The following is a 24613-nucleotide window of genomic DNA, read 5'->3' as shown; positions in this document are numbered from 1 at the left end:
TTAGAAATAATGGGCCTCATTTATGAGGCTGTGCGTCACTTTTACGCAGCCGGTGCGTCACTTTTATGCCGTCGGTGCGTCACTTTTACGCCGCCGGTGCGTCACTTTTTGTGACGCACCAGTGACATAAAAAATGCACCTTGTTGCGCCATATTTACAGAGTGACGCATCTAGGTAGATGCGTCACTTTGTAAACCCCTGTGCAACATTATACCTGCGCCAGTTATAATGTATGCAAGGGGGGGCGTATTGACGCAAGGAAGGGTCGTAGAAATGATGCAGTGAAATCTATGAGATTTCACTGCATCACTTTTAGGACACCGTTGCGTCAAAATCTTGCGCCTGCCTCACAGCAGGCGTAAGACTGACGCAGGCCCTTTCACATGGGGCTTGCCCCATGTGAAAGGACACATTGCTGGAGTTGCGTCACTTTTGTGACACACTCCAGTAATGGGTCTCTTTTGCGCTTACAGATACGTCAGAAATACTGACGTGTCTGTAACTCCTTGCGACATGATGCGTCATACATTAAATATGACGCATCAGGAAAGTCGCAAGGAGTGCGCACTGAGAAGTGACGCATCGCTGCTTTCACGCAGCGATGCGTCATTTCTCATAAATGAGGCCCAATGTGAGTAAAAACGTACCACAAATTTGGCGCAATTTCCTTGATTTCTATCTCCTACCAGGTTCTTCAAATGATCCGTGTCCAGGAAACTTCACTTCTTCTTCAAGATTCCTATGAACTGCTTCCTCTTCTTACACCTTCAGTAACAGAATTCGAAGATCTCCTTCTGTTTGCTACTCTTGAAACCCTTCTTCAACTGGTTGCTACATATTGAAAAAGCAGTGTTGGTACGGTGTAGCAGACTCGAGCTGCCCACTAAATTCAAAGTTCTAAATTTGAATATTGTACTGGCCAAGGTTCGCGAAGGGAGAAACCTTTTTCACCACGCAATCAAAAAATACAATTTAATTGTAAGAAAAATGAGAAGAAGGGCGGGGCAGGGACCAAAAGTGACAACCTTTAGGGGAATGAAATTAAAGGAAAGGAGGAACAGGCATGGGTGGCAGAGCCAAGGGGTAACTGGTGAGGGGACGAGAAGCAACAGAAGGGCAGGGAGGGGTGAGAGCAACAGATGAAGTGGGGGAGCAGCAAGCACAGGGGGAGTAAGGACGAGACACTAAGGGTGAAAGGATGAAAAGCAAGGCCCAGAAGGGAGGGGTGGCAGTGAAGGATCAGGCGGGGTGTGAAAAGCAACAGAAGAGCCGGGGGTGTGGCAGAGCAATAGAGGAAGTTGGGGAAAAGAACACACAATTAGGAAACGATAAAAAAATGTAAAACAAAGCAAACACCCAAGGGAAAGAAAGGAAACAAAGTATGCAATGGAGTGCGGAAATAAACAGAAAAAAAGTAGTTCTCTGATTGTATGCAGTGGAAGGCAACAACTCGTCCTTTCAGAAGCACTGTGAGACAGCTATGCTGCAGGGGGTGCACAAACAGACAAAGAGGAAGGAAAGCCATGGAATGAAAAGCAAAAGAAATATGAGATAGACAGGAAAGCCAACCACTGATAAGCAACGGGCTGACACAATGCCCACTCTAAGGATTGGTACTGTGCACAATATGTTTTCTAACAGCAGGCAGCAAAATCTACCTCAGGTGGGACCTCAAAAAATATATCGCCGTCCCAAAATAAATGCTGGAACCCTCCATCTGCAACAACTGGCACAGATTAAACACATATCCTTGTGAAGGGTCTAGCTTCATGAGTGTTCTTAAAAAATGTGCCTTGTTGCACCATATTTACAAAGTGACGCATCTAGGTAGATGCGTCGATTTGTAAACCCCTGCGCTACATTATACCTACGCGAGGTATAATGTATGCAGGGGGGGGGGCGTTCTGACGCAAGAAAGGGTCATAGAAGTGACGCAGTGAAATCTATAAGATTTCACTGTGCCACTTCTAGGACACAAATGCGTCAATTTCTTACGCCTGCCTCACAGCAGGCGTAAGACTGACGCAGGCCCTTTCACATGGGGCTTGCCCCATGTGAAAGGACACATTGCTGGAGTTGCGTCACTTTAGTGACACACTCCAGCAATGCGTCACTTTTGCGCCTACAGATACGTCAGAAATACTGACGTATCTCTAACTCCTTGCGCCATGATGCGTCATACTGTAAATATGACGCATCATTTGTGTTCGCAAGGAGAGCGCAGTGAAAAGTGACGCATCGCTGTTTTCACGCAGCGATGCGTCACTTTTCATAAATGAGACCCCAGGAGTTTCTGTGACTTCCTGCAAAGGGCATTTTCAAGGGCATAGCTTATCCAGTAAGATTCCTGGGGGAGGGGGGGGGGGGGGGGTGAATTTCTCACCTAAAGAACAGTATGCCGAATGGTTGAGGGATGATCAAGGTTTGCGATACACTGTTCCCACGAGGAACAGGTTCAATCTTATTTGCATTTAGTGGGTCTCTGTCTAAGTTCCTTTAAAAAAAAATACAAGTTAAAACCTTTTAGTCAAACAAGGAAAAGCAGAAAACCACCAAAGGCATAGAAGACCCCACACAGGGCCCACAGACCCAACTCTCAAGTCAAGAATGTATTTATTCTGGGGGGGAGGAGTGTCACACTCCAAACACCTGTCCCCCCACCCAGAAGCTACGCCCCTGGCCATTTTGTGTGGTGACTGGTCACTATGCATCACTCACCACGTGAAATGAAGGTGGCAGCCATTATGCAAAATCACTGACCACTTTGCAACCCCGCGTTTTACATCAGGCCTTATGTATTAATGAGTTCTGTCGTATGTTAGTGCCTAAGGTGTCTTAGTGGAGCGTGTTTTTTAGCACATTCATAACCAACTACATGGTATACTTGTGGTTGGTGGACCTGTGGTGTGGCAGATGTGTGTGCTGTGTTCTGTCTAAAGTGTATTGTTGGGTGTAGTGTATGTACTGTGGGATTAGAGCTGTGTGCTGTTGGGAGCTCCCTGATACCTAAATCCGTGGCATAAAAACAAAAATGTATGTCAAGCTCTGGGTGTGTGTGCCACATTGTGTAGGGAGTGCCTTGTTGACTGTTTGTGTGTGTTGGTCCTCTTCGAAGAATTCTGCAAAAAGCATGAGTCAGCCGAAGCCTCCTCTGCCAGAACAACAAAAACTACAATAGAGAAAGATGAACTCGAATAACCCTCTCCTCAATTACTCCGGAAGAGGTTAAGAAACTTGATGAAGAAAACAATATTTCAGATGCCACAGATTATGATTATTTCCTGTTTGTTATTACTGCAAGCTGCCAGATGTAATGTGTTCACTACAACATGCCTATAGTCTATCATATGCTTTTAAAACTATGAAGCGCTCAGATGTAGAAAATGCCGCTATACACAATCTTTTAAAAAATAATTTAGACTAAGTTACCCTGTAAAGGAGGAGCCAGGGGCCAGTAACTGCCAAAAGGCGGCGAGCAAGGAGAAAGCACATTGTACCGTCAAGTGAGGGGGGTGGGGGGTGGAATAATTGGACCTCTGGAGAGTGGAGAGAAATAAACATGTCTGCTAGCAGAGGGGATCAGAACTGATGAGAAGAGGGTGGATTGGGGCAGTTGGGAAGAGAGGAGATCATGACCTGCAGTGTAGAAAGAGGAGCAAGCTCTACCTGCAGGAAAGGGGGCAGACAATACCTGTGTGGAGGAGTTGCAGGGAGTTGCAGGGAGAAGAGGTGGTTTCTAGGCCCCTTTCCCTCTTTCTGGACAATGCAAGAAACCGAGAGAGGAATGGAGTCCATGCCAGGTTTTAAGACCAGGCAGGAAATGCATTGATGGTGTGGGCACGAGGTAGACCTGGAAAGGAAGTAATGCCTTCTGAGTCATGTCTCCTTACAAGGAGAAGTCTGAATGTTTATTGAGGCTCACAGTACGGGGTGAACATCTAGCAGCTTCCCTGGTCAGCAGAAACCGACTGACCCAAGGCCTCAGGCATCTACTAACATTCCAACCCCAGCTTGTGTTTTCGGATTGAATTTTATGCACCGAGGCGGCGTTGTTAGGGGCGTAGCTAATGAGGGGGTGTTTGGGGTGTTACCCGCCCCCCTCCTAAGTGGCATAACTAGGGGCCCGATGTAGGTAAATCTTTTTTACCACTTCTTAAATACCGATTCATACCGAATCGGTATTTAAGAAGTGGTAAAAAAGAGCAGGGCAGATGTAGGTAATTGTATTTTTTCAATTACCGAATCGGAAGGATTCGGTATTTACCGATTCGGTAAATACCGAATCGGTAATGCCCATTGATTCCTATGGGCATTGAAGCCCATAGGAATCAATGGGCATTCCCGATTCGGTATTTACCGAATCGGTAAATACCGAATTTTGCAAGGGTGCAGGGGGTGTCACTTTGACACCCTCTAGCACCCCAAAGACGGCATGTGTATCACATGGCACAGGTGTGCATGCACAGATGTGCATGCACACCTGGATTCGGTATTTCACCACCCAATTGGATTGGGTGGTAAAATACCAAATCTAAAAGGCCTGTAGCACTGGAAACAGTGCAACCTACATCAGGAATTTTCCGAATCGGTAAAATTACCGATTCGGTATTTTACAGAATCGGTAAATTTACCAATTCGGTAAATTTACCGATTCTGTAAAATATAGCCCCCTACATCTCAAGATGCCAAATACCGGTCGGAAATGGCCGAATTCCGCCGTTTCCGACAGGTATTTGCCACCTACATCGGGCCCTAGATCTTTAGCCGCCCGTGGTGGCCCCTGTGCTTGCTGTCCATGGCGGAACGATGTATGTAAGTCCAATGGAGGGGGGGGGTTGTTGGAGATTCCTGCTTTTACCGCCCGCGACGGCCGCAGGTAAGAGCGTGGGGGAGACCACCGCCCCCAGAGCTTGTGCCGCCCAGGGCGAACTGTCGTCCAACATCCCCCTTGCTACATCGCTGCCCCCCAATAACTATTTTCTACTAAATAGTTGGGCATTGAAGCCCATAGGAATCAATGGGCATTCCCGATTCGGTATTTACCGAATCGGTAAATACCGAATTTTGCAAGGGTGCAGGGGGTGTCACTTTGACACCCTCTAGCACCCCAAAGACGGCATGTGTGTCACATGGCACAGGTGTGCATGCACAGATGTGCATGCACACCTGGATTCGGTATTTCACCACCCAATTGGATTGGGTGGTAAAATACCAAATCTAAAAGGCCTGTAGCACTGGAAACAGTGCAACCTACATCAGGAATTTTCCGAATCGGTAAAATTACCGATTCGGTATTTTACAGAATCGGTAAATTTACCAATTCGGTAAATTTACCGATTCTGTAAAATATAGCCCCCTACATCTCAACATGCCAAATACCGGTCGGAAATGGCCGAATTCCGCCGTTTCCGACCGGTATTTGCCACCTACATCGGGCCCTAGATCTTTAGCCGCCCGTGGTGGCCCCTGTGCTTGCTGTCCATGGCGGAACGATGTATGTAAGTCCAATGGAGGGGGGGGGGGTTGTTGGAGATTCCTGCTTTTACCGCCCGCGACGGCCGCAGGTAAGAGCGTGGGGGAGACCACCGCCCCCAGAGCTTGTGCCGCCCAGGGCGAACTGTCGTCCAACATCCCGCTTGCTACATCGCTGCCCCCCAATAACTATTTTCTACTAAATAGTTGGGCATTGAAGCCCATAGGAATCAATGGGCATTCCCGATTCGGTATTTACCGAATCGGTAAATACCGAATTTTGCAAGGGTGCAGGGGGTGTCACTTTGACACCCTCTAGCACCCCAAAGACGGCATGTGTGTCACATGGCACAGGTGTGCATGCACAGATGTGCATGCACACCTGGATTCGGTATTTCACCACCCAATTGGATTGGGTGGTAAAATACCAAATCTAAAAGGCCTGTAGCACTGGAAACAGTGCAACCTACATCAGGAATTTTCCGAATCGGTAAAATTACCGATTCGGTATTTTACAGAATCGGTAAATTTACCAATTCGGTAAATTTACCGATTCTGTAAAATATAGCCCCCTACATCTCAAGATGCCAAATACCGGTCGGAAATGGCCGAATTCCGCCGTTTCCGACCGGTATTTGCCACCTACATCGGGCCCTAGATCTTTAGCCGCCCGTGGTGGCCCCTGTGCTTGCTGTCCATGGCGGAACGATGTATGTAAGTCCAATGGAGGGGGGGGGTTGTTGGAGATTCCTGCTTTTACCGCCCGCGACGGCCGCAGGTAAGAGCGTGGGGGAGACCACCGCCCCCAGAGCTTGTGCCGCCCAGGGCGAACTGTCGTCCAACATCCCCCTTGCTACATCGCTGCCCCCAAATAACTATTTTCTACTAAATAGTTGGGCACCGGTGCATTTAGTCGGGTATGGCGAGGCATCTTTCGGATTTCACCTCAGATTTTCGCATGCACGCACTTACAAAATCACACTCACTCTCTCTCATGTTTTGAAAGTCCTAAAAAAAAGTTGATTATTTTACAAAATATTGTGGGCCTCATTTATGAAAAGTGATGCATCGCTGCGTGAAAACAGTGATATGTCACTTTTCACTGCGCCCTCCTTGCAACACCAATGATGCGTCATATTTACAGTATGACGCATCATGGCGCAAGGAGTTACAGATACGTCAGTATTTCTGACGTATCTGTATGGCGCAAAAGTGGCGCATTGCTGGAGTGTGTCACAAAAGTGACGCAACTCCAGCAATGTGTCCTTTCACATGGGGCAAGGCCCATGTGAAAGGGGCTTCGTCAGTCTTACGCCTGCTGTGAGGCAGGCGTAAGAAATTGACGCATTTGTATCCTAGAAATGGCGCAATTAAATCTTATAGATTTCACTGCGTCACTCCTATGACCCTTTCTTGGACCCTTTCTCAGAACGCCCCCCTGCATACATTATACCTGGCGTGGGTATAATGTAGCGCAGGGGTTTACAAAGTGACACATCTACCTAGATGCGCCACTTTGTAAATGTGGTGCAACAAGGCACATTTTTTACGCTGCTGGTGCGTCACAAAAGTGACGCACGGCCTCATAAATGAGGCCCTGTGTTTCTCTCACTTAGTACTCCTACCAATCCTCATTCCTCTCCTTAAGCCCCCCCCTCCCCCTTTATATACTACCACTCATATAAAGTGTTTTAACAAGATGTCCCAGTATGATTGTCCTGAAATCTGAAGCTCACACCCTCCCAATGTTAATGGCTAAGCTACGCCCCAGACTGTTGCACATAGAAGAGTTATAACAATAATAATGAGAGTGGAAGATCAAGCCTGCAGACCTTACAGAGTCAGAGAGCAGAGAGCAGGAATGACAGGGAAAAGGCAGATGGACTGAGCCTAACAGGGAAAATGCGAGGGAGTGCAAGAGGATGCAAGGCACAGTTTCCTATTAGGATGGATTCCAAGATCTGTGGGATTCTTTTGCGGCCTGAAAGCAAGGACACTTGCTTTTGTTTTGGGAAACTTACACTTCAATCAAATCAAAACACTCCACATAAAATATTTGGATGAACAATGATTCAGTCAAAATTGATACTCATTTTATTGACCTCAGAAGAATAAAAGGACGAGTTGTCGCTGCTATAATTCAGATTTTTGGCAGGTTTGAACACGAGCTGCTGCCCCTAATACGTAACCTGCACAGTCATATCCCCTGCAATGTGATTGAGGTTTTTGCACAGTGCAAATGTTGGTGCAAAGTAAACTCAGGTTCAGACTGAGCTCAGTGTGATGAATCTTTAGTTCCAACTGAGGCTGTCATCAGAAGCAATACAATTCGATAATGTGATGCACATTAGGCCTCACAAAGACGACTGAAAGCATTACATTTGCAAATCAGGAAGGTTTATTAAAGGATTAGCACTTACACATTAATATCATCAAATTAGTTGTAGTTCAATAGCAAATACATGAATGCTTTAGTCCAGGGGTCTCCAACCGGTTGATCGCGAGCTACTGGTAGCTTGCCGACACCCTGTCAGTGGCTTGCGGCCTGACTTTCACTTCAGTATCCTATTGTCATCTTTTTGTTTATTTTTGTTTGCCTTTTCAGGCCTCTTGTTTGTGCTTCTCTGCCACCATACGTACCAGCTGCTCACACTAGCTATTTGAGCCTAAATGGGGCGGGGTCAAGCATCTGAAGTCAGCCAGCATGAGCAGTGTAAGCCTGCCCACTCAGAACCATGATGCCTGCCTTCTGCTACCCGGCATTGCGCTATGATCCTGCACAACTTGGTAGCCGGAGCTCAACTGGGTGTACATATCACAGCACAGGAGATGCAGTGCTTGAGGATGTATGACGTTACAATGCATACTTTTACCACGACTACCATTACTACGCAATTTTTACAACGCAGGATCCATTACAACGCAGTACCATTACAACGCATGTATTTACAACGCTGGTACCTTTACAACGCATACAATTACATCGTAAGTATTGGTAAGTTTAAAATATTTTTTTTAATGTAAATTAATTAAAATTAATATAATTTAATTTAATTTAATTTAATTTTTTTTTAAATTTAATTAATTAAATTTAATTTAATGTAATTACTTTATTTTAATGTAATTTAAATTTGATTGTATTTAATTTTTACCCTGTACTCCTTTACCCAAAAACCCAAAACTGACCCTTAATCTTAAAAATACCCCTTTACCCAAAAACCCAAAACTGACCCTAAACCCTAAAAATACCCCTTTACCCAAAAACTAAAAACTGACCCTGAACCCTAAAAATACCCCTTTACCCAAAAACTAAAAACTGACCCTGAACCCTAAAAATACCCCTTTACCCAAAAACTAAAAACTGACCCTGAACCCTAAAAATACCCCTTTACCCAAAAACTAAAAACTGACCCTGAACCCTAAAAATACCCCTTTACCCAAAAACCCAAAACTGACCCTAAACCCTAAAAATACCCCTTTACCCAAAAACCCAAAACTGACCCTAAACCCTAAAAATACCCCTTTACCCAAAAACCCCAAACTGACCCTAAACCCTAAAAATACCCTTTACCCAAAAACCCAAAACTGACCCTAAACCCTAAAAATACCCCTTTACCCAAAAACCCAAAACTGACCCTGAACCCTAAAAATACCCCTTTACCCAAAAACCCAAAACTGACCCTGAACCCTAAAAATACCCCTTTACCCAAAAACCCAAAACTGACGCTAAACCCTAAAAATACCCCTTTACCCAAAAACCCAAAACTGATCCTGAACCCTAAAAATACCCCTTTACCCAAAAACCCAAAACTGACCCTGAACACTAAAAATACCCCTTTACCCAAAAACCCAAACTTATAATATTTTTAATAAAATTATATACTTACCAATACTTACGTTGTAATGGTATGCGTTGTAAAGGTACCTGCGTTGTAAATACATGCGTTGTAATGGTATTTCGTTGTAATGGATCTGCGTTGTAAAAAATGCGTGGTAATGGTAGGTCGTTGTAAAAGTTGCGTGGTAATGGTTGTATACCAGTGCTTGATACCTTAGGAGCAACCAGACAGGCATCAGATTTGTGGCCAAAAGCAACTTTTTTTTTTTTTTTTTAAAGATGCCTGTGCGTTACTTTATTTGAGGCATCTTAAACGCAAGAAGTACTTTATTTTTTTTAAAATCCATTTGAAACACTTTTTATTTAATCATTAAATTAAAGCAGCATTTCACATGCATCTTTTATTTTTAAATAAATAATGTACCTTGCACATTGTTCCTGGACAGAAAACGGAACCAAAAACATGATTTTACATGTCTTTTCAATAAAGCAATCACATTTGTAGAGCGCAGCGCTGTCACCCACGGGGTATCTGAGCACTGGGGTGCGAGGGCTCTGTTAAAAAGCCAGGTCTTGAGGAAACAGCCGGAAGACGAAGAAACAAGCAGAAAAAGGCAAAACAGAGGGCATAAAAACAAGCGAGCAGAAAAGGCAAAACAGGGCAAAAAAAACAAGCAGAAAAGGCAAAACAGAGCAGAAGAAGAAAAACGTAGGACAGGAAAATAAGCAGAAAGGCCAAATAGGAGGCAGGAAAATGAGAAGAAAGGCAAAACAGAGGGCAGAAAAACAAGCAGAAAAGACAAAACAGGGCCCGAAAACTAATAGAAAACGGCAGAAAAGGAAAAAAGGAGCAGAGGAGAGCAAAACAGAGGACAGAAAAATGAGCAGAAAACAAAAAGAAGGGCAGAAAAATTTGCAGAAAGGCAAAACAGGGCAGAGGAGGGCAAAACGGGGGCAGAAAAGCAAGCAGAAAAGGCAAAACAAAAGGCAGAAATATTAGCAGAAATGGTATAACGGAGCAAGAAACAAGCACCGGAGGCACAGACAAAGGACAGCAGGTAGACATGCAGCACACGGCGTGCAGCATGGACAGGAGAACTGTCGCAGGGAGAGCTGGCAAGAGGACCTTTTCATTATACTTGAATGAAATAATGGGAAAAATGTAAAATTAAGTTCCTGGCTCCGGTTTGTGACCAGGGAGAACTTTCAAGAGGTACTTTATATAAAAAAAAATAATACCTGTAAAACAATTCTTTTAATTTAATATCATGGGGGAAATTTAAAATGAAGTGTTAATTTGATGGCACAATGAATATAAGGCTTAACACTTCTTTTTAAATGTATACCATTTAAAATAGTACCTCACCCTTACAGTGGCCATATTTTTTTGTTGTAAATGAGGCCAATAAATTAACAGGGAGAGATGAGTACCGGCCAAGCTTTGTCCTGTGGCCCCTTCCTTGAATGAGCAAAGACTTGAAAATAATACAATAAGTGCCACAAAAGTTATACAAAAATATGATGTAATGTTTAGAAAATCGCAACGATTATTTCTCCTACATGCAGTAGCATTTTATATGAACAACATATTATATCCCTACGTTGAGAGGCATTTATAGAAGTAATAGCTTTTAAACATGAAATAATCATAGACTCCCACCATCCCTGATGACAATGTTTAAATTAATGTACTAAGTGGCAAGTAATGTGCACCTTACAAGTAGAATAGGATATTATTACATTAAACAAATTTATAGTCTGGCAGGAGAGAATTTGGAGACTTTGGTACAGTGAACTCCCTGAACCAGGCATTTCAAGGTCCTGTCGCGTGATAATGTAGAAAAAGGAGGTATGATGTAATAAACAATTGTATTGCAGCATTTATATAGTGCTTACTACCCTTATGTGGTGCACTGAAGTACTTACATGGGCAGCGATCTAACCCATGTAGGCTTTGTGTTTGGAAAGGTGTTGTCTTTATTTTGTGATACTATGTGGGAAGTGTTTCAATGTTGCGTGTGATGACCACCGAGATGTGATTACCGAGTTAAGGAATGCAGTAGTGTGGTGGATGACAAGGTGTGAGAGACAGATGTGCAGTTTATAGTTTTTAGTACGGTGACAGCGTCAACCAGCACTGCAGGCCTCTATGATTTCTTATGATTGTATTCTTCTTAGCTGGTTACTGCAGGGGTCAGGAGCACACAATTTGTTGAAGAGGGAAGCGAGACTAATACCATGCTCTCTAGTTTCATATTGTGCAGTGCAGTCACTAAATGGGTATCTCTTTATCCCTAGTCAATGAAGCTGGACATGGGGGAACTTTAGGAATAATGCACTAGTTGCTCTGTCTGTAGTAGCTCACAATGATTTTCATGGATCAGAAGTTTCGCTCACTACAGAAAAGGTTGGGGACCTGTGCTTTAGTCAATATATTTCAAACAATTCAAAATCAAGCCTAACTCATTTGGCGGGGTGGGTGCTGCCGGGGTTCATGCTCAATGAGATAGGACCTAATTCTTTGTGTGGAACGTACCTGTCAGGTGGCTACACCCAAGAACCACCAGATTAGAAGAGATTGATTTGAATATGCAATAGGCCTGTGCCTAAGATATATATGTAGGTTTCTGGAGTTAGAAATCCCAAAGTTCGATATGCTTTTTGAGGTATAACATTCTGGGGTCGATTCCGATTCGGGGAAAAACGCTCCGAATAGCCGTACGGAGCGTTTTTCCCATACTAATCGTACCCTGCAACGTCCCCTGTACGTACGACGAAGTACAATTTGTACCAGGAGCTGAACTCCGTACGACTCGTACAGAGACCATACGAATCAAATCCCCGTACGAATCTCCCTTGGAATCCACTGTACGCGACATCCGTACGGTTCGCGGCTGCTCTTCCCGACCCGGCAAGTACGATTCGTGTGGGGTACGCACCGTACAACACTTTTCTACGGGAGCCAAAAACGTCCGGAGAAGCAGAGTTCGCCTCGAAACAGGTACGGGATGCCCCCCCTGGGTATGATGCGTACACCCCATGATCGCAGGGGTACGGTGCGTACCCCTGCGATCATGGGGTGTACGCTCCGTACCCCGCGATCATGGGGTGTACGCACCGTACCCCATGTTCGCTGGGTGTACGGTGCATACACTCTGCGATCGTGGGGTACGATGCGTACACCTCATGATCACAGGGGTACGCACCGTACCCCTGCGATCATGGGGTGTACGCACCGTACGGTGTGTATGTGAATGTGTGCTTTTCCAGACGAATCGCCCTTACCTGACGTGGACCGTATGGATCACGTCCTCATACCCCGATCCAAATCATACTCGTCGGGTCGTACAGCATGTGTACGAGTCGTACGGAGAGGGCTCCGGATACGATTCGTACGGACGTTTTTTTTCCAGGATCGGAATCGGCCCTTCTGTGTTTATTTCATGCTTGAAATAAAGGTAACCAAAGAACAGCCAACACGTGTTTCGCTCGTATGGCCAGCAGGCCAAGGACTTTTTCAAGGCTAAAAGTCTTGTTATTATACATATAATGGTCGTAGGATAACTTTCTCTGTGATGAGGAAAAGAAGGTCTCTGTAGTCAGGAAAGGAGATGCAGCTCCAAATGTGTTGCAGCGCAAAATGATCAGATTCACAGAATCCTGCTCCATTAATATGAATTGGGAAGGATTCTGTTTACAAATTCAACCAAAGAGGCTGTGAGTGCAGGGATCTGTGCTTAATTTGTGTCTGTAGTTGCTGGTGGGGGCCACCATCCCTCATTTTTTGGGACCATTACTTTCTTTTACCTAAGCAGACACTTCCAGAGAGCAAAAGATAAAAAAACACACAAAGGGGAAAGAAGAAGGAACAGAAACAAATGAAAAAACTGTTGCACTGCCTGTGGGTTGAAGACTGTGCAGCATTGGCGCACAGGTCCCGGCGGTGACACATAACAGCATAGTCCGCGGACTTCGGAGCAGAGCTTTGAGCACCAGCACATACCCTCTTACAAATTAAGCACTGGCTATAGAGGCCTGCAAGAGACAACAAACGTCCAACCTTACTTTTATATTTACAAAATGGCTACTACTTTTTTTATTGGATTGCTTATGGTACATTGTGACTCCACGGTTTTGTGGTCGCAAAGCATGTGATTTTGCAAATTTCAGGATTTATGACTGCAAAGCCATTTAATACACAGGGCTTTTTAGGTGTCTAAATTCATGAAACTTTAGGCTCATGAGATTCAATTGTAACAGATGCCTGACCTATAACATGTCCCCAAAATACAAGTGACAAGTCTGTTATTGACAATTCCAAAAGCCCTTCTTGTTGTCTTCTCCAGGGACGCGCCAAGTCGATGACGCCAGCTCTGGTCTCCTGAGCCTGTCCGGGCACTGCGCGCGTCAGAGTACACCGCAGCTTGCGCAGAAGCACGGCTGCGCAGAAAGTTCCTGAACATTCGGCACGTGCCAGAGAGGGTCTGTAAATAACGGCTTAACCCCAAAGCAAGGTGCGTGCAGAAAATAGGAGTTCAAGCATAAAAAATAGATTAAGATTAAAAGGAAATGCGACGAGGACAGTTTCTGAGAAAGTCACTTCCTGGTGAGTCCATCTGTGAGAAAGTGCGCATGTTGGATGGGAGGGGGATGGGACTTGGATGGCATGCTATAACGGTACGCAGCAAATGTCCCCCTGAGCTCGGCATACCGTCTTCAGAAATCCTATAAGGATCCCGTGCCTCATTTATGAGGCTGTGCGTCACTTTTTGTGATGCACCAGTGGTGTAAAAAATGCGCCTTGTTGCGCCATATTTAAAAAGTGATGCATCTAGGTAGATGTGTCACTTTGTAAACCCCTGCGCCACATTATACCTGCGCCAGGTATAATGTATGCAAGGGGGCGTATTGATGCAAGAAAGGGTCGTAGAAGTGACACAGTGAAATCTATGTGATTTCACTGCGCCACTTCTAGGACAAAAATGCGTCAATTTATTACGCTGCCTCACAGCAGGCGTAAGACTGACGCAGGCCCTTTCACATGGGGCTTGCCCCATGTGAAAGGATACATTGCTGGAGTTGCGTCACTTTTTTGACACACTCCAGCAATACGCCACTTTTGCGCCATACAGATACGTCAGAAATACTGACGTATCTGTAACTCCTTGCGCAATGATGCGTCATACTGGAAATATGACGCATCATTGGTGGTGCAAGGAGGGCGCAGTGAAAAGTGACGCATCGCTGTTTTCACGCAGCGATGCGTCACTTTTCATAAATGAGGCCCCTATATTTTGTGAAATGTGAAAAATTCACATAATTCTAGCAGAACGGTAAACTCACAAGCATGCAAACAAACATGCAAACAAACAATCATCATTGCAAGAACAGATGCTAAATAAAATTAGACTGAAGATGTCTGCTTGTGGGACATAATCAGTATAATTGGAGTTGGTTATCAAGGACTATTAATACCAAAGACACAAATCAATGACAAAGCAAGGCAAAAACAGAAAAAACATTTAGTACTGTCAGCTTATGCTCTTGGAATATCAATGGCCTAGGAGACAAGTTCTCGGAAGCAGAACTAAATACCTACCTGCAAAGATTCGCCATCATCTCACTGCAAGAAACCTGGTCAGACTCCCCTCCGGCACTGTCTGGATTCAATCTGAACTGCGTTCCGCCCACGCAGAGCTCGCCGTTTGGACATAAGAAAGGAGGTCTTGCAACATACAGTGCAATACGATTGATAGCTAAAACAGTACCACTGGCGTACAAGCTAACCCCCCCCAAATGCAATGCAAGCCTTGAGACTGTCACCTCGTGAACAGAATAAAAAAGAAGACATAATCTTAATAAACCTCTACTTGCATCCGAGGGAGAAAATCAAGGGAGCACAACAGCTGAAGGAAGAAGTTGCAAAAATAATAAAATCTGAGAACACAAACAGCATAATCATCACAGGGGACTTTAACCTAAATATGCTCGGCATTTCGGTTTCTGAAAGCACCAATGAGGAGGATCCGTTTGCCTGGGAGCAGAATCATCAAGATCGCACTTCGGGAGGCAGAAGCACGAAAACCGCCAGGAGTCTGCTGGTCAAACTTGAAGAGCTGGGCTTCAGGGCACTTAATGGCAGATTTCCCGGAGATCGCCCACAATCTGCAACATTTCACAGCACAACGGCAAGCTCCACAATTGACTTCACATTCTTCTCTCGCAGTCTGTACGAAAGGGTAAGAGATTTCCACATTCGCACAATGGACCTCAGCGATCACCTCCCCCAGGAAACTACAATAGATGCAGCAGCAATTCCAAGTCCTCCAGGCGGCAGCAAATTAGGCACGGACTTCACAACAAATGAAAGACGGATAAAGTGTAAAACCAAAGACCCAAAAAACCTCCTATTACAAGCAAAACAAATGCTAGAAGAGGCACAATCCGCATTTCCAAACGTAATTACATGCTGGGAGGCTTTTACAAAAAATCTGAGAGACACAGCCGGAAAAAAAACTAGAAACATAAAGCCAGACGGAAAGAGCAATGCCGCGAAACACAACAGCATCTACAACTTCAGAAATGATACACGGCTAAAAAGGTTGAAGACGCAGATTAACAATACTTTGCGGAGAGTAAAAACAGATCCCACCGCTCGCCAAGCACTGACACAACTAAAAGGCAGCCGTAGGAAACTATTATGGCAACTAAAAAAAGACGCAGAAGAGGCCTTTTGGGGAAAACTCCTATACGATGTGAAAACAAATAACAGCGCACAGTTCTGGCAAAAGATCAACAGCCTGATTAGTGGACGAAGCCAGGGGATCGAATCCCACGTGACGGAAGAGGCTTGGACATCTTACCTCAGCTCACACTTGAATGACCCCCAGGAACCGCGGAAAAAATCTTGTATCACTAAACCTAGCTGTAAAGAACAGAAGCCCTCGCCCCAAGAATCCATAGCAGGTGACGAGGAACTACTAATCACGAACCAACAAATATGTAATAGGATCTCAAAAGGGAAAAGAGAGGGAGCACCTGGCCCAAATGGCATACCCCCAATCGTATTCAAACAGGAGCCAGAATACTGGGCCGCTGTCCTTAAACCAATGTTTGAAAATATATGGCAGGCTTCAACAATCCCACACTCATGGAGAGGAGCAATCATCTCTCCAATATTCAAAAAAGGAGACCGAAATGACCCAAGAAGCTACCGCCTCATAGCTCTACTCGACAATGAGGCAAAATACTATGCTGGCCTCCTACTTCAAGAGCTAACATCATGGGCGGATGAAAATTCAGTAATACCACTCAATCAAACAGGCTTTAGGAGAAACATGGGGACGACCACCAACATATTAGCCCTTTCACTTCTCATTGACACAACGCTAGAGGCAAAACAATCTTTATATCTGTGCTTTATCGACTACAGCTCCGCCTTCGACCACATAAATAGAAATCTCCTGTGGAAAAAACTAAAGAGAATGCAAATTCCTACAACACTGCTCAACCAACTAATTCTTCTGCACAGTGATACCTGGGTTCAGGTCAAATTAGGAGCAGGGGACTTCCTAACCAAGAAAATCCCAACTAGTACAGGAGTAAAGCAAGGATGCGTGTTAGCGCCAACCCTATTCAATCTCTTTATGGCCGAATTATCATCCACACTAAATGAAAACAACTCTCACGCACCTAAACTAGGAGGTTTCCAGCTGTCCAACCTATTTTATGCGGACGACCTAGTGCTAATTAGCCGGACCCCAATAGGCCTACAGCGGCTCCTCGACATCACCGCAAAATACTCCAAACTAAACCAACTTAGCATCAACTATGACAAAACAAAAGTCATGTGCCTCAACCATTGCAAAAAGAAATCAACACACAATTGGTTTATGGACGAAAAGAAATTGGAAATCACAAACAAATATCGCTATTTAGGAGTAATCATAGACAACAGGGGAAGTTTCACACCACAACGAGAGGAACTAAAAAAGAGAGGCCTAATGACAGCTGTATCTTTAAGAAAGTTGAAAAACAAAATTGCTGGGCCAAACCTCTCCCCACTAATGAAGCTGATCCAAGCCAAACTGACCCCATCCATCACCTATGGAAGTGAAGCAATGAGAGGCAGGGACGCCGAAACAGTAAACGGAATAATAACAAGAGCGATGCGCATGATTCTTGGACTTCCGCGATACACCTCACCGGCGCAAATCCGACTCGAATTCGGGTTGGTAAAAGAAGAGCTGTCGCGCAAGGGAGCTTACCTCAAAAGCTGGTACAAAATCAGTAGGGGAGAGGCAAATACCCTGAACGCACTACTCTGGAAAGAACTTCAAAGCAAAGACAATAGCCCAGCAAGGCTTTTTTTGGAGGACTCGATAAAGCAATTGGGGGCGCGACAACTGTGGGATCTTCAAGGGACCCTGGCAGGCTTTAAAAAAACAGTAAACAATGTTGTCAGAAAAGAATCTCTCTTACAGGATAAAGCCTCACTGACGGAGCGAGCACACGGCTGGCTAACCGTACACACTTATAAAAAGCTTGCACCACAACCGTATCTTTTGACCAGCTTCACCAAAAAAACAAAAGAGGCATTCCTAAAACACCGACTAGGAGTACTGCCCTCCGCAGACCACATGGCCCCTTGGCTGCGACCTCCAAAATCAGCAAAATGCCGCCTGTGCGGGAACGATGAGGAAAATATCATACATCTCATCACAATCTGCAAGGCGCTGCAGACAGAGCGCAGGAACCTGCTGAGACCACTGTTCAACAAAAAAGGGATCAGGTCCTGCAGGCAAGCAGTTCTGGCTTGCTTTTCAGGCGAAGAAGTCCAAATGGCCTCTCGACTGGTAAAATATATCAAAGCCGTAGAAGCCAGAATCAATATAAAGTAAGAACAAATGGACAAAGAAACCGTATCTTCCATACCCCTGGAGCATAAAACACTCGATCCACATAGAGGCACAGTTGACTAACTGGCATAAACATGGACAGAGCTCCCAAAAGGCTCGAGCACATGGGGACAAAGAACAGTACTCCTTCGAAAATGGAATGAGATCCGCAACGCTCTACGAAATGGAAAAGAGGCTAGGTTGATCACAAGAAATCGCCCCAGAGGAACTGCAGCAACGCCTTAGTGACGGACAATCATTCACCCCAAAAAAACTTTCCTTCCTTTCTTTTAAACTTTAATTCTCAGTACTGTTTAAGCGAAGCTATCTTCCTTTTATTGGAGTTTTTAACTACTCACAAGAACTAACATTTAGGTTGCTACAGATATCTTCCATTTTTAATTGTTTTTATCGCTGCTGGCTTTTTGTAATGGTTTTTATTAACTGTACAATAAATATTACTTACTTACTTACAGTAATGGGAACTGGCCAGTTAATGTTGATGGTCTTTCCTGAAAGCGCAGCTATCACCAGACAATTATATGAGCATCACCACAAGTAGGGCTTTGGCTCCGCCCACTTGTTGGAACCCAGGAGTACATGTTTTGATTAGGGAGAAGTTGTGTGCTTCCACACTAAAGGGCTACCCTCCACACACATATGATCATTTTCTATCTCTCTCTACTACACAAACCCCCCCCCCCCTTTGTTTGAACAACTCAGGAACTGCATACCCTTTCTTGTTCAATTTACCTGGGCATGTATGCTGGACCTTACCAAAAGCCCCTGTGAGTCCCTCTCTTTGACTAATTTATGACTGCAAAGCCATTTAATACACAGGGCCTTTAGCTGTTTAAATTCCCTAAACTTCAGGCTCATGAGATTCAATTGTAACTGACGCCCGGCCAATAACATGTCTGGAAAATACAAGTGACACGTCTGTTATTAAAAATATCAAAGCCCTTCCTTAAATAATCGAAACATATCTGGAAATTTGGGAGAACAAACCTGTTTCTGCCAGTTATTAATGTAATTCTCCGTCTGAAGCAAAGTTCTTAGAAACATTTCTGTTAGTTAAAGGGTGATGTGTGGTATTTGCTGCAGCTCCTAGAAGGTTGTAAAGCTATGGAGGAGAAAATGTCAAGGTAATGAGATTGCTGGATATTTTCCTCCCTTCAAGATATTACCAGGATTGAAATGTGACTGCTACAGTATGTGTCCACAGAGAACAGTAAATTCTGTGGCCTGTGTCCGTTAAAATGAGTGGGCCGGATGGGGTTTGAGGTATTTAACACACTTGGTAAGTACTGGCACCATGGGGTGGCTTATTCATCTTTGAGGAGAAAAACTCCTATACTAAATTTTTCTTGTGAAAAATAAATTAGTAATTACCTGCAGAATCGGGGGACATATTATCAAGACTTGGTGATAAAAATTATCGCCGCTTTATCGGCAGGAAACTGCCGATAAAGTGTCGATAATGGGCTTGATAATATACTCTATGGAATTCCAATCGAAGCCCATGTTAGATGTGAAGGACATGTAACATGAGCTTCGATTGGAATTCCGTAGAGCATATTATCAAGCCCATTATCGCCACTTTATTGGCAGTTTCCTGCCGATAAAGCGGCGATAATTTTATCGCCGAGTCTTGATAATATGCCCCATGATGCTTTCTGGACCAATTTCCTTATGTTGCTGAATTTACCACATTTCCACAAGGTACATTTCATCATCCTGAAATTCACCAGGGGGAAATTGTGGGGGTGCACTATTGTGAGCAGCAAAGTTCAGGACTCAGTACAAACATTATTTAGAATTGGGATTGGAATTTAACAGCTCATTTTTAGGTCTCGCCTGTCGATGCGCATGCGCATCGAGCTTGCGAGACTATGGGGGCTTATCCACTCTTTATCCAACTTGCAAGGAATCGTGGCGATTCCTTGCAGTGCACGAGACATTTAAGCTCAATGCGCATGCGCAATGAGCTTCAAAGCGCGTGCACAAGCCCCCACCCGCCTGCATTGCCTGCTCTCTCTCTGACAGCCTCCCCCAGCTCCGCCTCCTCACTTTTTGATTGCACGGCCGTTAGGCCGTGCCTCCCCTACTCTACTCCCCCCTCCTTCTCCACTCCCCCTCACGACGCACCTCTGGATCCGCCCCCTCCCCATTTTGTCTACCACCGTGAAACTGTTTGGCACACGAAAGTCTTACCATTACCACGACCTATTTCCTTTCAGAAATGATTTTCCTCGTCAACTCTAACTTCGCCAAATCTATGTTACGGGACAATGAAACATACTTATTTGTTACCAAACATTTGTACAGCCTTCCACATCTCTTCCACAACCCACTAACGCCCGAACCTCCCCCCTCTGTTCCCGTACACAGCCAGGCTCGCAATTCAACTCCCCCTCTCCAGACGCCAGGACCACATACTTATTTGTTACCAAACATTTCTACAGCCTTCCACTTCTCTTCCACAACCCAGTAACCCCCGAACCTCCCCCCTCTGTTCCCGTACACAGCCATGCTCGCAATTCAACTCCCCCTCTCCAGACGCCAGGACCTCCCCTCTCTGTCCCTGCACCCATCCATGCTCTCCGAATATAAAAAGACTTTAAACTGAAATCGTCTACACCACGAAATAATGACATACGCATTACAAGCTACATGGGCTTGTACATTCCCTAATGACAGACGCATTACAAGCTACATCGTAGCATTGCACCTAAAAAAGTTAAGATTACAACCCACAAACGCCAGAACCTCCCCCCTCTGTTCCCGTACACAGCCAGGCTCGCAAATCAACTCCCCCTCTCCAGACGCCAGGACCTCCCCTCTTATTTGTTACCAAACATTTGTACAGCCTTCCACATCTCTTCCACAACCCACTAACGCCCGAACCTCCCCCCTCTGTTCCCGTACACAGCCAGGCTCGCAATTCAACTCCCCCTCTCCAGACGCCAGGACCACATACTTATTTGTTACCAAACATTTCTACAGCCTTCCACTTCTCTTCCACAACCCAGTAACCCCCGAACCTCCCCCCTCTGTTCCCGTACACAGCCATGCTCGCAATTCAACTCCCCCTCTCCAGACGCCAGGACCTCCCCTCTCTGTCCCTGCACCCATCCATGCTCTCCGAATACAAAAAGACTTTAAACTGAAATCGTCTACACCACGAAATAATGACATACGCATTACAAGCTACATGGGCTTGTACATTCCCTAATGACAGACGCATTACAAGCTACATCGTAGCATTGCACCTAAAAAAGTTAAGATTACAACCCACAAACGCCAGAACCTCCCACCTCTGTTCCCGTACACAGCCAGGCTCGCAAATCAACTCCCCCTCTCCAGACGCCAGGACCTCCCCTCTCTGTCCCTGCACCCATCCATGCTTTATTCCAATGGACGAGGATGTACAAAGACACAAGTGAAACAGGCAACTTTTTCGTCGGGCAATAAACAAGCACTATTCATCCGGAGAATGGGACGGATTAAAGACAGTAGTCAACAGTTACACAAAAAACCGGACGCATACAACAATAGCACTTCTTCACACGGAATTCCATCTAATATAAAGAAAATATGACGCAAAAAAAAACTATTCGGAAACAGTCACATTTTTCGGAGGGAAACAAACAAGAACGATTCATCCGGAAAATGGGACGCATTGAATACAATAGTCGACAGTTACACAAAAAGAGATACGCATAACACAATAGCATTTATCCAGACGGAATTAGTTCGAATATAAGAAACATATTACGAACATAGAACTATTCAGTCACAAAAAGCAAACGAAAAATTGATTACTTCACTGTACATGTCGTTCATACATTGCTAAGAATACTACAGTCAGCAAAGACACAAAGTTTCATTTCATACTTCAAGTACGTCAATAACAAATTATCCGACTACTTCAGCATCACACAAAAAGATAATGCAAACACAACTTACATCAATATATTAAAACACATTTAGCACTTCAAAATGAAACAAACACCTTTTGTACGTCAAATTACCAAAAAAAGGAAAATAATCCATTACATTACAGTTTAACAAAACATATGCATTACATATCGCCAATAAAAAACAAAACTTTATGTTACATTACAAACATTTACAAATATTACGAGCGAAATAAATACATTTTGCAAGTATTTAACTTTAACATAGTATATATACTACATTACATTACATTAAAAGAAACTTAGGATTACATTCTTACCTGTCAAACGACGCAGCAACACCACAGGAACAAGAACACGCCTTCCGCGCACCAACATTCTCGATCTATGGGGAATTCCACGGTTGACGTATGCAAATCGGAACGCTACGTCAAAAACGTCGCGCTCCGATTGGCTAAAAAAAAACGTAAACAAAAAACACACACAACTCAAAAATAAACTAGACCGCTAAACATAGCAGACGTCGACGTGACGCTATACGTCGGCCATTTTGAAAAAAATATAAAAAACAGACTCCACAAACACGTTACAAAAAATTAACACAGTTAGTACAAAACATACACACGTAAATTACATACTAATATACACATAAGACAGTAGCTTCTTAGTCAATGGTTTTCCCTCCTGATTATGGGTTTGTCACTTACCTAGAAAATAGCTACTGGATGGTCCATTGGCTGCCATATATTGCTGGCCTGCTCTGAAATGGTTAAAGCACTCTCTGGTCACTAAAATGATTATTTATGTTCTCTTTGATACTCTCTATCAGCAACTAACCTTGCTAAAGCAAGTACTCACTCTCCTACCACTCCACCAGAGTGCATGACTTTACTTTCTATCTTCGCCCACCTACTCACTCCCCCTCTTGTGTACACTCTTTGGTCTCTTAGCAATCCTTCCTGCTCGCCCGTTGCTCCCCTACTGCTACCTGTTGCCACACTTTATTAAAATGTTATTTTTGTTCCTTTTGAAATTGCTTTCCTGTGGGCCAGCAGCTACCAGGCCATCTCCTTATACTTTGTGTGGAATCCCATGGGTGCTTTAATTTTTTTTTATTTACCGGTCTTAAATGGTTGCTTACCATCTTGGATCTGTAAATCTTCCAATTGTATGCATCAGTGGCCATCTTTAAGGCTTTTTCATTATTAGAAAAAAAATACCAACATTTCCACTCGTGCATACTCAGGTGTCATAAGGTCTTTTTTTTATATAACCATTTTTTGGGGGATTTTTGTAGCGATACTGAACATAACCTCAGGAAGCATGAGTAGGTTCACAGACGAAGATGCTCAGTAGTTAGTGTGAGCCATACAGTAATATACAATTCACAGTCCTTCCAGCGCCGTTGCGCTGGGAACAGTAACTAGAGCTATGGGTCCGCCTGCCTCCAGCGCCTTTCAGCGAGTGCCAACACAACATCTTCTGCAGTCTGTAAGGAGAAGCTGACATGCCGCTCTCTTAGAAAACATGCCCTCCACCCCAGCAAAAACATGACTTCTGTAATCTTAGTTTCTCCATCTGTGTTTTTTTTCTGCCCAAACTTTAAGGTGTTTGTCCTGTCAGTTCTACTCGCATTTGTATCGCTTAAGGTACGGATCCCCCTCCCCGCCTTTCAAGAACAAGTGCCAGAAACCGCAGGCGCCGCTCACTCCGGTGCGACTCTGCTCTGGAACCAATGATTGTGACCCGGATGCCTGGAGACAACTGCACTGTGCGGCAGATTCCACCCGATGAGGGATTCCCTCACTCACACTCTCACACACTCCCTCACTCACCCGCTCACACCCGCTTAGTCTCACCCTCACTCTCCCTTACACTCCCTTACCCCCTCAACATCACTCACTACGCCTCCCCTCCCATCACACTCACCCTCACCCCCTCACCCTCAAATACCTCATACTAACACCCCTCATACACAACACCCTTAACACTCACAACACTCACCCACACACTCTCCCTCACCCCCCTCACCCACCCTCAACATCTCATCCTCACTCAGACTCAAACACTCACCCTCACTCACCCTCACTCACCTTCAAACTCTCACCCTCACCCTCACTCATCCTCACACTTACTCACCCTCACTCACCCTCACCCTCACTCACCCTCGACACATCACCCTCACTCACCCTCACCCTCACTCACCCTCAACGCCTCGCCCTCAACCCCTCACCTTCAACACCTCACCCTCAACACCTCACTCACACTCACTCTCAATCATCCTCACTCAACAACTATCAACAACACTCACCCTCAACAGCTCACCCTCAACACCTCACCCTCAACACCTCACCCTCACTCACTCACGCTCAATGCCTCACACTCAAACACTCAACCTCACTCACCCACCCTCAACGCCTCACCATCACTCACTCACCCTCAACACCTCACCCTCACTCACTCACCCTCACTCACCTTCAACGCCT

Source organism: Lissotriton helveticus, chromosome 7, assembly GCF_964261635.1.
Source record: "Lissotriton helveticus chromosome 7, aLisHel1.1, whole genome shotgun sequence".
NCBI lineage: Eukaryota > Metazoa > Chordata > Amphibia > Caudata > Salamandridae > Lissotriton > Lissotriton helveticus.
Note: the sequence above shows the minus strand (reverse complement) of the source record.